This window comes from Babylonia areolata, chromosome 33 (genome assembly GCF_041734735.1).
Source record: "Babylonia areolata isolate BAREFJ2019XMU chromosome 33, ASM4173473v1, whole genome shotgun sequence".
Taxonomy (NCBI): Eukaryota; Metazoa; Mollusca; class Gastropoda; order Neogastropoda; family Buccinidae; genus Babylonia; species Babylonia areolata.
Window position 1 is genome coordinate 18,298,470 of NC_134908.1, and position 10,696 is coordinate 18,309,165.

The 10,696-nt window shown below is 45.0% G+C and overlaps 1 pseudogene; it reads right to left on the minus strand.

Annotated features, from left to right (window-relative positions):
* Positions 1 to 8,665: 8,665 nt before the first annotated feature.
* On the minus strand, positions 8,666 to 10,114 carry LOC143277083 (uncharacterized; annotated as a pseudogene).
* Between the last annotated feature and the right edge of the window lie 582 nt (positions 10,115 to 10,696).

Here is a 10,696-nt window from a genome sequence, read left to right on the forward strand (position 1 = left end):
ACTGCATTTTCATTCAAATACAATAATACTCAAGGCAAATGACATGACTAAAATATAAGAAGAAGACAAAAATTACATAAAAATCATAATCACAAGTGAGAATTTTATAACAAATCTACCCCCACTCCCTTGTATACAATGTACAGTCACCTCACCCACATAGCAAACATCCAAACAAAATCCACGTTATCATAATTTGAAATCAGTGTTTTGTTTTTTTGCCACATTTTCAACTTGTTCATTACAAACATTAGTCAGGTAATTTGCACAAAACATCATATTTTCTGGACAAATGGATACCTGCAAACACAAAATCATACTAGAACAACCACAATATATCTATATATATTTAAGAGATAGATACACAATACATTGTGACTTCTCCAAGTGATAAGATGGATGTGAGGCCACACCCCCTCAGTCTCCACCCCCCTCCTCCTCACCCCTCTCACACGGTCACTTGATTCAGTTCTCATCAGACCGTGTTGGCTGCGTGCCAAGAATATCGCTCTGCTGCTAATTCAGTCATGTTCTGTCGACTGCTAACATCTGTTGGTGGTGGTGGTGTGTCCATCGAGATCGATGATGACCATCGTTGTCATCCAGCTGGGGGATGGGGGGAGGGTGGTGGTGGGGTGGGGGGGGAGGATGCTCATGAATCTATCTGTGAATGCGCAGATGGCTGAATAGTCCGATCTGCACACGAAATGTTCGCTGACAGTTGGGGCAGACAAAGACAGGCATATCATTGTCAGGGAGCTTGTTTGCCCGTGACTTTCTGGCCTGCCTCTTCTGAACAGCTGCAGCAGTCCTGTTGGCCTCGCACAACTTGGCGCCTTTGTGCACAGCAGCGCGCCATTTGTCACGGTCCACTGCAGATTCCTCCCAGGAGTCAGGGTTGATATCAAACGCTTTAAGAGAGACTTTCAGAGTATCTCTGAAGCGCTTCTTCTGACCTCCGTGTGATCTCTTCCCTTGTTGCAGCTCGCCATAGAAGAGCCTTTTGGGCAGCCGATGGTCTGGCATGCGCGCCACGTGTCCAGCCCAGCGAAGCTGGGACTGCATCAGGATGGTGAAGATGCTGGGAAGGGTGGCTTTTGCGAGCACCTCTGTGTCTGGGGTCCTGTCTTGCCACTTGATGTTCAGTAGCTTCCTGAGGCATGTTGTGTGGAAGTGGTTCAGCTTCTTGGCATGTCGTTGGTACACTGTCCAAGTTTCGCAGGCGTACAGTAGTGTGGGGAGAACTACTGCTCTGTAGATCATAACATCTGTACAGCCAGCATCACTCACTGACAGTAGCATCTTGGCCACTCTCTTGATTGCTCCCTTTATTTTCTATCAGATCGTCCTATAAATGTTCATCACTATCTTCTCCGAATTAACGCTTCAATTCTTTCTGAGCATCAGCTAAAGAAAGAAATCTTGGTTGATTTAGTTCGTCACGATCGCATGTCTTGAGCTGGGACTGCATCAGGATGGTGAAGATGCTGGGACTGCATCAGGATGGTGAAGATGCTGGGAAGGTCGTATAAATGTTCATCACTATCTTCTCCTTCGAATTAACGATGCAATTCTTTCTGAGCATCAGCTAAAGAAAGAAAGAATCTGGGACTGCATCAGGATGGTGTCGATGCTGGGAAGGTCCTATAAATGTTCATCACTATCTTCTCCTTCGAATTAACGCTTCAATTCTTTCTGAGCATCAGCTAAAGAAAGAAATCTATCACTATCTTCTCCTTCGAATTAACGATGCAATTCTTTCTGAGCATCAGCTAAAGAAAGAAAGAATCTGGGACTGCATCAGGATGGTGAAGATGCTGGGACTGCATCAGGATGGTGTCGATACTGGGAAGGTCCTATAAATGTTCATCACTATCTTCTCCTTCGAATTAACGCTTCAATTCTTTCTGAGCATCAGCTAAAGAAAGAAATCTTAGTTGATTTAGTTCGTCACGATCGCATGTCTTGAGCTGGGACTACATCAGGATGGTGAAGATGCTGGGAAGGGTGGCTTTTGCGAGCACCTCTGTGTCTGGGGTCCTGTCTTGCCACTTGATGTTCAGTAGCTTCCTGAGGCATGTTGTGTGGAAGTGGTTCAGCTTCTTGGCATGTCGTTGGTACACTGTCCAAGTTTCGCAGGCGTACAGTAGTGTGGGGAGAACTACTGCTCTGTAGATCATAACATCTGTACAGCCAGCATCACTCACTGACAGTAGCATCTTGGCCACTCTCTTGATTGCTCCCTTTATTTTCTATCAGATCGTCCTATAAATGTTCATCACTATCTTCTCCTTCGAATTAACGCTTCAATTCTTTCTGAGCATCAGCTAAAGAAAGAAATCTTAGTTGATTTAGTTCGTCACGATCGCATGTCTTGAGCACGGCGTCAGTCTGACATTTTGTTGAGAGAAGTCAGGCAAACACTTGAACAGTGACCCAACCAAAACGTTCAAATAAAGGACTGCTTCATGACGTAGATGGGGTTTCTAGCTATGAACAGAATCTAGAGAGATTCCCCAGGCTAAAGCTACCACTATTTTTGTCAACGAAGTGAATGCAAACCAGGGAAAAGTCAGAATATCTCATCTGAGTTATCTCGTCATTGTGGCAGCGAAGCATACATGCTTGCCATGACGAGTTATCTCGTCATGCAGGCAGCCTAGGGGTTAAGAATGAAAAATCACAAAGTCACAAATACACACCATCTTGGTTACAAATTGGTGTGCCTTTTTTCTCTCTCTCTCTCTGTGTGTGTGTGTGTGTGTGTGTGTGTGTGTGTGTGTGTGTGTTAAGTCTACAGTGTCAATCAAGGGCCTTTTTTCCCTCTTTTTTGTGTGTTGTTGTTAACAATGTCAATCATGGACAAATCAGAATTAGGATTAAAATCATTATATTTAAAATAGACCCTATTCTTATTCACCATTCAATGAGTTATGTTGTTGTAGACAGAATAAATGACATGAACTTGGTTATGACATTTTAACATTAGATATTCTGACTTTAGTGTCAGTTTTTCAATGTGTCACTGTGGTCAGTTAAGTACATACATATGCCATACCACATCTACTTGGCAAATGCTTGACCAGCAGCATAACCAAACACGTTAGTCAGGCCATGAGTGCATGTTTGTTTACCTATCAGAGTGGATTTCTTCTACACAATTTTGCCAGAGGACAACATTTGTTGTCATGGGTTCTTTTTCAGTGTGCCAAGTGTGTGCTGCATACAGGACCTTGATTCATCCCCTCATCTGAAAGACTAGACGTTGAGTTTGATTTTCCAGTCAAACTTGGGAGAAAGGGTGAGACAGGGATTCAAACCCTGACCTTCACAGACACTGTACTGACAGATAAACGTCTTAACCATTCTGCCACTTTCAGGAAATTCAGGTCTTTGGGGTATCAGCTTGTGTAAAAGCCTTATTGATCATGACACACACAAACTGTGTGAATCAACTTGTGTGTCTTCAAGTCACCAGTCCAAGTAAAAGTCTCACTGCACATGTCACACACAAAGTGTTCATGACCGGTATGGATCAACTTGTCGTTTCAAATGACCTGTCCCAGTAAAAGCCTTATTGCACACATCACACACAAACTGTATGAAACAACTTGTGTCTTAAATGACCTGCCTGAGTAAAAGCCTTACAGCACACATCACACACATGCTTCATTGTTATTTCTCTGCACAAGTTTCCTGTCATCTTGGTCAGCAAACTTTCCCTCATCCATTTGCTGTAAATATTGGTTTTCTCACCTGTGTGGATTCTCTTGTGTCTTTTTAAGTCACCAGTCTCCAAGAATGCCGTCCCACAGACATCATGTTTGACACATGAATGGACTGACCTGATGTCACAGTGTGGACACATGTGTAGCCATGTACCGAATGGTTATTCAAGGGTACGGCACAAAAGACTAAACTAAATATGATTAATTGAAGGATAGACAAGATCCCACGCACAGGCAAGGAACATATAGAGGCCAGTCACAAAATGATGTAAGCGGAGTGACGTCACACATTCTGTGCGAGGGTTAGGAGGGAAAACGTCGTCTGCTGTAGCTTGTGTGTGAGCAGTGTTGGCGCAAGCATAGCGCGCTTGGTCACATCTCCCCCCATCTTTTGAAAACCATCGTCCGCGATGGTTAATTAAAAGTAACTCTTGTGAGCAGACTTAGCTGGGCATCAAACAAGAATTATTGGGCAGGTAAGGGAGATAATTTTGCTGATAACAGATAGCTAAGTGAATGTGAAATGACTGCAACATTCTTAGGAATAACACCCTACTTCTATATTCAAAGTGGCTTTAGCCAGGTTAAGTTATGGATTTGGACTTAGTTGAATGCACCCTAACTTAACTTTGAACAGTTTTGATTTTGAGAAGGGGTCCCAAATAGGTAAATACTCTATGAAGATGGAAAGCATTCATTTGTGGGCCTATCAATCAATCTATCTTATCACTGTCAGACGCACATGTAGAATAGCATACATGTATAATAGCATAGATTATGAACATACTTTGCATTGCTAAGACCTTGTGACAAGCTAGATCACAGGTTAAATTAAGCAAGAAGAGAAGTAAAATAACACGAAACATGAATTATGCAGAAATATCTGAAAACAAAATTACAGCATGAACAGGAACATGAAAAACAAAATCAGCATTGCTTCAGTTCAGCAAGAATGAAAAAATGAAACATGAGTGTTTTTGCAGTGTCACTGTTCTGGCTGTTAAATGTTTGACATCAGTCTCCTCACATGCTCAGTGATGCCCTGGATGCCAGTCGTGTGGATCACCTAGGGGTGGGATCTGGTGGTAGTGGAGGCGGTTCTGGTACAGCTCGCAGGGTTGATGTCCTGGGTCTTGGCATGGGCCTGGTCAGCCACATACCACTGTCAGTGTCAGTGTCAATGTCAGTCACTTTGTCACCCTGGTGGTGCAGTGGGACCGGGTGAGTTGGCGTGACAACAGGTTGTGGTTGTTGGCTGGACCTCTGTGGTGTGGGGCTGAGTACAGGTGAGGATGGCACCTGTGTGACCACAGTGTCAGGTGTGCTGTGGCGCCTCCGTCTGCGTCGGCGTCTTGGTGCTGCTGCTGAGGATGGTACTGACCTGTTTCCCACAGACTGGGTCTGGATACAAGCAGTCTGGATGGTGTATGGTGTTGCTGTTGGATGGGCCACTGGAGAAATATTGCTCCACGTCGCGGTACATGCCAGGCCAGTAGACCTGGGGTCGCAGCATCTCTGCAGCCTGTTGGAAGTCCTGGTGACCAGTGCGTGGTCGTATGGATGACAGTACCTGGGGGTGGAGCTTGCTGGGAAGCACTAGCTGCTCAGACGCCCCAAGCTTCGGGTCCATCACCCTGTCGATGCAGGACACCCTTCCTGCAGATCAGTCTGTCATGCTGCTGGGTCAGCACATTGGTCTGCCAGTTGGAGCTGAGGGCTGGCGTGGCTGGCCATACAGACAGGACAGGCCCAATGGTGGGGTCAGCAAGCTGAAGTCTGCGCAGCTCTTCTGGTGGCAGCTTGGGTCGCAAGTGATGCTGGCAGGGGTAGGCATGTGGTTGGCAGTGACATGCTGTTTGTTGACCGCATGTGCTGTCAGTCGTCTCCCCTTAGATGTGGCTGGCGTTGGTCCAGGTTGCTCAGTGTATGTGGCAGGAACACACTGGTTGTGGGCTGGAACTGGTGGCTTGTCGTCAGTATTCTGTTGCCAGACCTGGTAGTGTCGCTTGTGGCGACACTGGTGCTCGGTGTGGCCAGACCTCTCACACCAGACACAGTGTGGAGGGTCTGGGGTGCGGTCAGCAGCACAGCGTTGAGGATGAAGCACAGGTTTTGGAGGATGTGGGCCGTGTGCTGGCATGGGTGACTGCAGCTGATGTTTTCAGCTGCGAGTGTGGCCAGCTGGGCTTCCAGGCGGACAACAGTGGTGTTGTCTACGCCGGGGCAGGTGTTGTAGGTGTGGCTGTCCTCCCTCAGCCATTGCTGGGCCTCCTTCTTAGCTGCCTCGAAGGTGGTGTCAGGGTGGTCTCGTATGAAGCGCCTGACATCGCGCCTGAGTGCAGCTGGCTGAAGACCTCTGGCGAAGGCGTCGCGGAGGATGGTCGCTGACACCTGGATCACCCCATCTTCAGCCTTGTTGACCTTGGTCCATAGGTGCTGAAGATGGGATGCGTAGTCGATCACTCGTCTCCTTGGGCTGCTGCTGTCTGTTGAAGAAGGCAGTGGCAAGGTCTGTGGCGTCTCGCTGATCTCCCCAGTTCTCTCAATGATGCAAGGATCTTGGCTGGGGTGTCCACTTCAGTCGCTGGCAGCCTGACGATCTGCTGGCGAGCTCGGCCAGCAAGGGCTGAGATCAGCCAGAGAGAGGCTGTCGCGTCATCCAGGGGCTGCAGATGGAGGATCAGTCTGGCCTCCTGGACGAAGTCTTCGACTTCTATGCTGCTTTCCTCACCGGATAGCGTCGGGAGTTTGGGCAGGAAGTTGGATGAAGCCATCTTGATGGGGCGACGACTCTTCTCGTGGACTTGATGTACCTGCTGCACTGTCTTCTCTCTTCTCCTATGTTAGACTATCCCTATGTGACTGTTAATGCAACCTCTTGTCCCTGTACGATCCTAGCTCACAGCGCCAAGTATGTGATAGAGTATGCTTGGCTAGGAGCTGTGATTTATTATTAGAGATATTTAAAGAATCAGCACATCCTATGCTCACAGCGCCAAGTTGTAACAAGGTACACTTGGTGGTAAAGGGCTGTGGTTTAGGGATGGATTGAATTTGGATAAAAGAATTGAAACCTTAAAGGGAATAATTGGACTATTTTATATGGATCTTTATCCTGTCGGCGACGCCACTTTTGTAGCTGTGTACCAAGTGGTTATTCAAGGGTACGGCACAAAAGACTTAACTAAATATGATTAATTGAAGGATAGACAAGATCCCACACACAGGCCAGGAACATATAGAGACCAGTCACAAATCGGTTTTTTCTATTGTTTTATTTACAATAGTTATAAGAACATAAAAAGAGCAAACTAAGAAGAGAAGACTGAGAAGAACTAAAAGAAGAAGACAATAAGAAGTAAAGAGAAGACAGTGCCTGGAATGACATAAACAAATGTCATAAGCACAACATGTCAGCACAAGTGAATAGTAAAGCACATGCATACATGGAAAGACTATCACTCGGGTTTGGGATACGCAACAACATAATGCATATGCGTGAAGACCAAACGCTGACATCAAATGACATTTCTAATACATTTAAATAGTGCAGTTAAAGTGATTGAAGTGATGCTGACTTGGTGAAAGTACACTGACAGTATAGACTAGGTAAAGCTTATACTGTGTCAAAGTGACTCAAATGAATCAGTTATCATGTTGCACTATACTGGAGTAAGCCGTATAGGAGAGAGCATGTTAAGTAAATGACAATTTATATCTGGTGGTTTTGACCAATAACTGATATTAATCAAACACTATCTTGTAATCACAACAGAATACTACACACATCTTAGAGTACTGAACACACTGTAGCAGTACAATTGAGATCAGCATGTAAAATAATACATGGATAATAAACAAGATAATAGAATCAGTGGCTTTGATATCATACTGGCAAACTGATAGATCAGATAGTAAGTGAAGAACCATCATGGCTTAACCATTAAGTGGTGAATGAACTTTATGCACTCACTAGAACATTCTGAACAAACTATTACAAGTGTCAGAGACGTCACTGACTGTGACGTTATGAAGAATCAAATGGAACACTGCTCCGAGCATATGACAACATGGCAATTATTTAGATCAATTATAGCCGAGCTGTGACTAACATGTCAAAGCAATAACTGAACAAAGAATTAACTGAACAAAGCAATAACTGAACATACTCATATGAACACAAGTACTGTGTCGAATAATACAATTTACAAATCAACACATTCTACACACTAGTACTTACAGCAATACGTAGCGAGGTGTCAGCCGTTGTGGGGGACACACACTGCTCGCGACACAACAAGAGAGAGAGAGAGGGAGAGAGAGAGAGAGAGAGAGCAGGCTCTGGTCAGATGACTGACCAGGTATGAAATGACCACTCATCACTCACTGTGCCAGTTTATGCAAGTGTAGCGGACCACAAAGGCCGTCACGTGTGCTGCAAACAGATCGACTCTAATGAAGCCAAATCTTACAAGAACTGTGTTTGTTTCAAGGTGTTCAGTGATAGATTTCTAGTGACGTCACACATTCTGTAGCTTGTGTGTGAGCAGTGTTGGAGCAAGCATAGCGCGCTTGGTCACACATGTAAGGTTTTTCCCCTGTGTGGGCTTCTCCTGTGTCTCCTCAAGTGATGAGTCAGAGTAAAATCCTTACTGCTACACGTCACACACCAACTGTTTATGACTGGTATGAATCAACTTGCATTTCTTCAATGTACTGTGTACATTTTTACTGGTGTAATTTAGGGATGTGTCTCTTTAAATCATGTGACTGGGTGAAAGCTACAGGACAGTGAGGACAGGTGTGAGGTTTCTCTCCTGTATGGGTCAGCTGATGTCGCTTTAGATTACTGGAACGATCAAAAACCTTTCCATAGTCTGTGCACATAGTGAGGTTTCTCTCCTGTGTGGATCCTCTTGTGCTTTTTTAAGTTACCATTATGAGAGAACACTGCCCCACAGACCATCACAGGTATAAGGTTTCTCTCCTGTGTGGGTTCGCTTGTGTATTTTCAAGTCACCAGTCTGAGAGAACGCTGCCCCACAGACATCACAGGTATAAGGTTTCTCTCCTGTGTGGATCTTTTTGTGCTTTTTTAAGTTACCATTCTGAGAGAACGCTGCCCCACAGACATCACAGGTATAAGGTTTCTCTCACTGTGGTGGGTTCTCTTGTGTTTTTTAGGTACCAGTCTCAGAGAACGCTGACCCACAGACATCACAGGTATAAGGTTTCTCTCCTGTGTGGGTTCTCTTGTGGTTTTTTAAGGTACCAGTCTCAGAGAACGCTGCCCCACAGACATCACAGGTATAAGGTTTCTCTCCTGTGTGGGTTCTCTTGTGTTTTTTTAAGGTACCAGTCTCAGGGAACGCTGACCCACAGACATCACAGGTATAAGGTTTCTCTCCTGTGTGGATCCTCTTGTGCTTTTTAAGTTACCATTCTGAGAGAATGCTGCCCCACAGACATCACAGGTATAAGGTTTCTCTCCTGTGTGGGTTCTCTTGTGTTTTTTTAAGGTACCAGTCTCAGAGAACGCTGCCCCACAGACATCACAGGTATAAGGTTTCTCTCCTGTGTGGGTTTCTCTTGTGTTTTTTTAAGGTACCAGTCTCAGAGAACGTTGTCCCACAGACATCACAGGTATAAGGTGTTCTCTCCTGTGTGGATCCTCTTGTGCTTTTTTAAGTTACCATTCTGAGAGAACGCTGCCCCACAGTATTCACAGGTATAAGGTTTCTCTCCTGTGTGGGTTCTCTTGTGTTTTTTTAAGGTACCAGTCTCAGAGAACGCTGCCCACAGACATCACAGGTATAAGGTTTCTCACCTGCATGGACTGACCTTATGTGTGCCTTCAAGTGACTAGCCCGAGAAAAAACCTTACTGCACACGTCACACATATGGCACCTGCTCTTTTTCTTCTCACTCTCCTTGTCAGTGTTATCATCAGCTTCGTTGTTTGTTCTCTGCACAACTTTCTTGTCATCAAGGTCAGTGACCTTTCCCATGTCCGTGTTCCTGTAGACATGTGGTTTCTCACATGTGTGGATTATCTTGTGTTTTTTCAAATCACCAAATTCAGAGAACTCCGCCCCACAGACATCACAGACATAGGGTCTGACACCTGCATGGACTGACCTGATGTGTCTCTGTAAGTGACCTGAACGATTAAAACCAGCGGCACAGTGTGGACATATGTAAAGTTTTTCACCTGAGTGGATTCTCCTGTGTGCCTTCAAGTGACTAGCCCGAGTAAAAGCCTTACTGCATACCTCACACACATGCTGCCTGCTCTCTTTCTCCTCACTCTCCTTGTCAGTGTATCACCAGCTTTGTTGTTTGTTCTCTGACACAACTTTCCTGTCAGTGACCTTTCCCACGTTCATGTTGCTATAGTTACCAGCATCACAAACACAGGTGTGGAGGACACAGGTAACACAGCATGCAGTTTCTCACCATGAACATGTACCATATCTAGTTTTGAATTCCTGAACAGCACAAAGGAAGGAGGACAACGCTGAGACACATGACTTCTGTCTGAGACAGCAGTGACCCAGAAGTGCTGGCAGACATGTGTAGAGGAGTTCTGTTTGCTTCAGATGCTAACAGCTGAGGTGTTGTCTTGTTAGTGACTGAAACTCAACTTTTACTTGTGTCTGAAATGAAAATAATGAAAATGACTGCCAACAGTAAGACAAACACAAATAACCATAATAAATGAGCAAAAGGTCTGACTTGTGGTCCAGAATGTGTCATTCAGTCTGTACTTATCGCACTACACATATGCATATAATATTTTTCCAGTATACAAACAGTAGGCAAATTCCATTATTATATGGAAAGAAATATTCATAGTTTTTAAATATAAGCATTTATATTCCGTGGGCTCTGAGAATGAGTAGCCTTTTTCTATAATGGCATCTATGATCAGACAGAGAGGTTGTGATGGACCTTCAGTCTGTACTGTG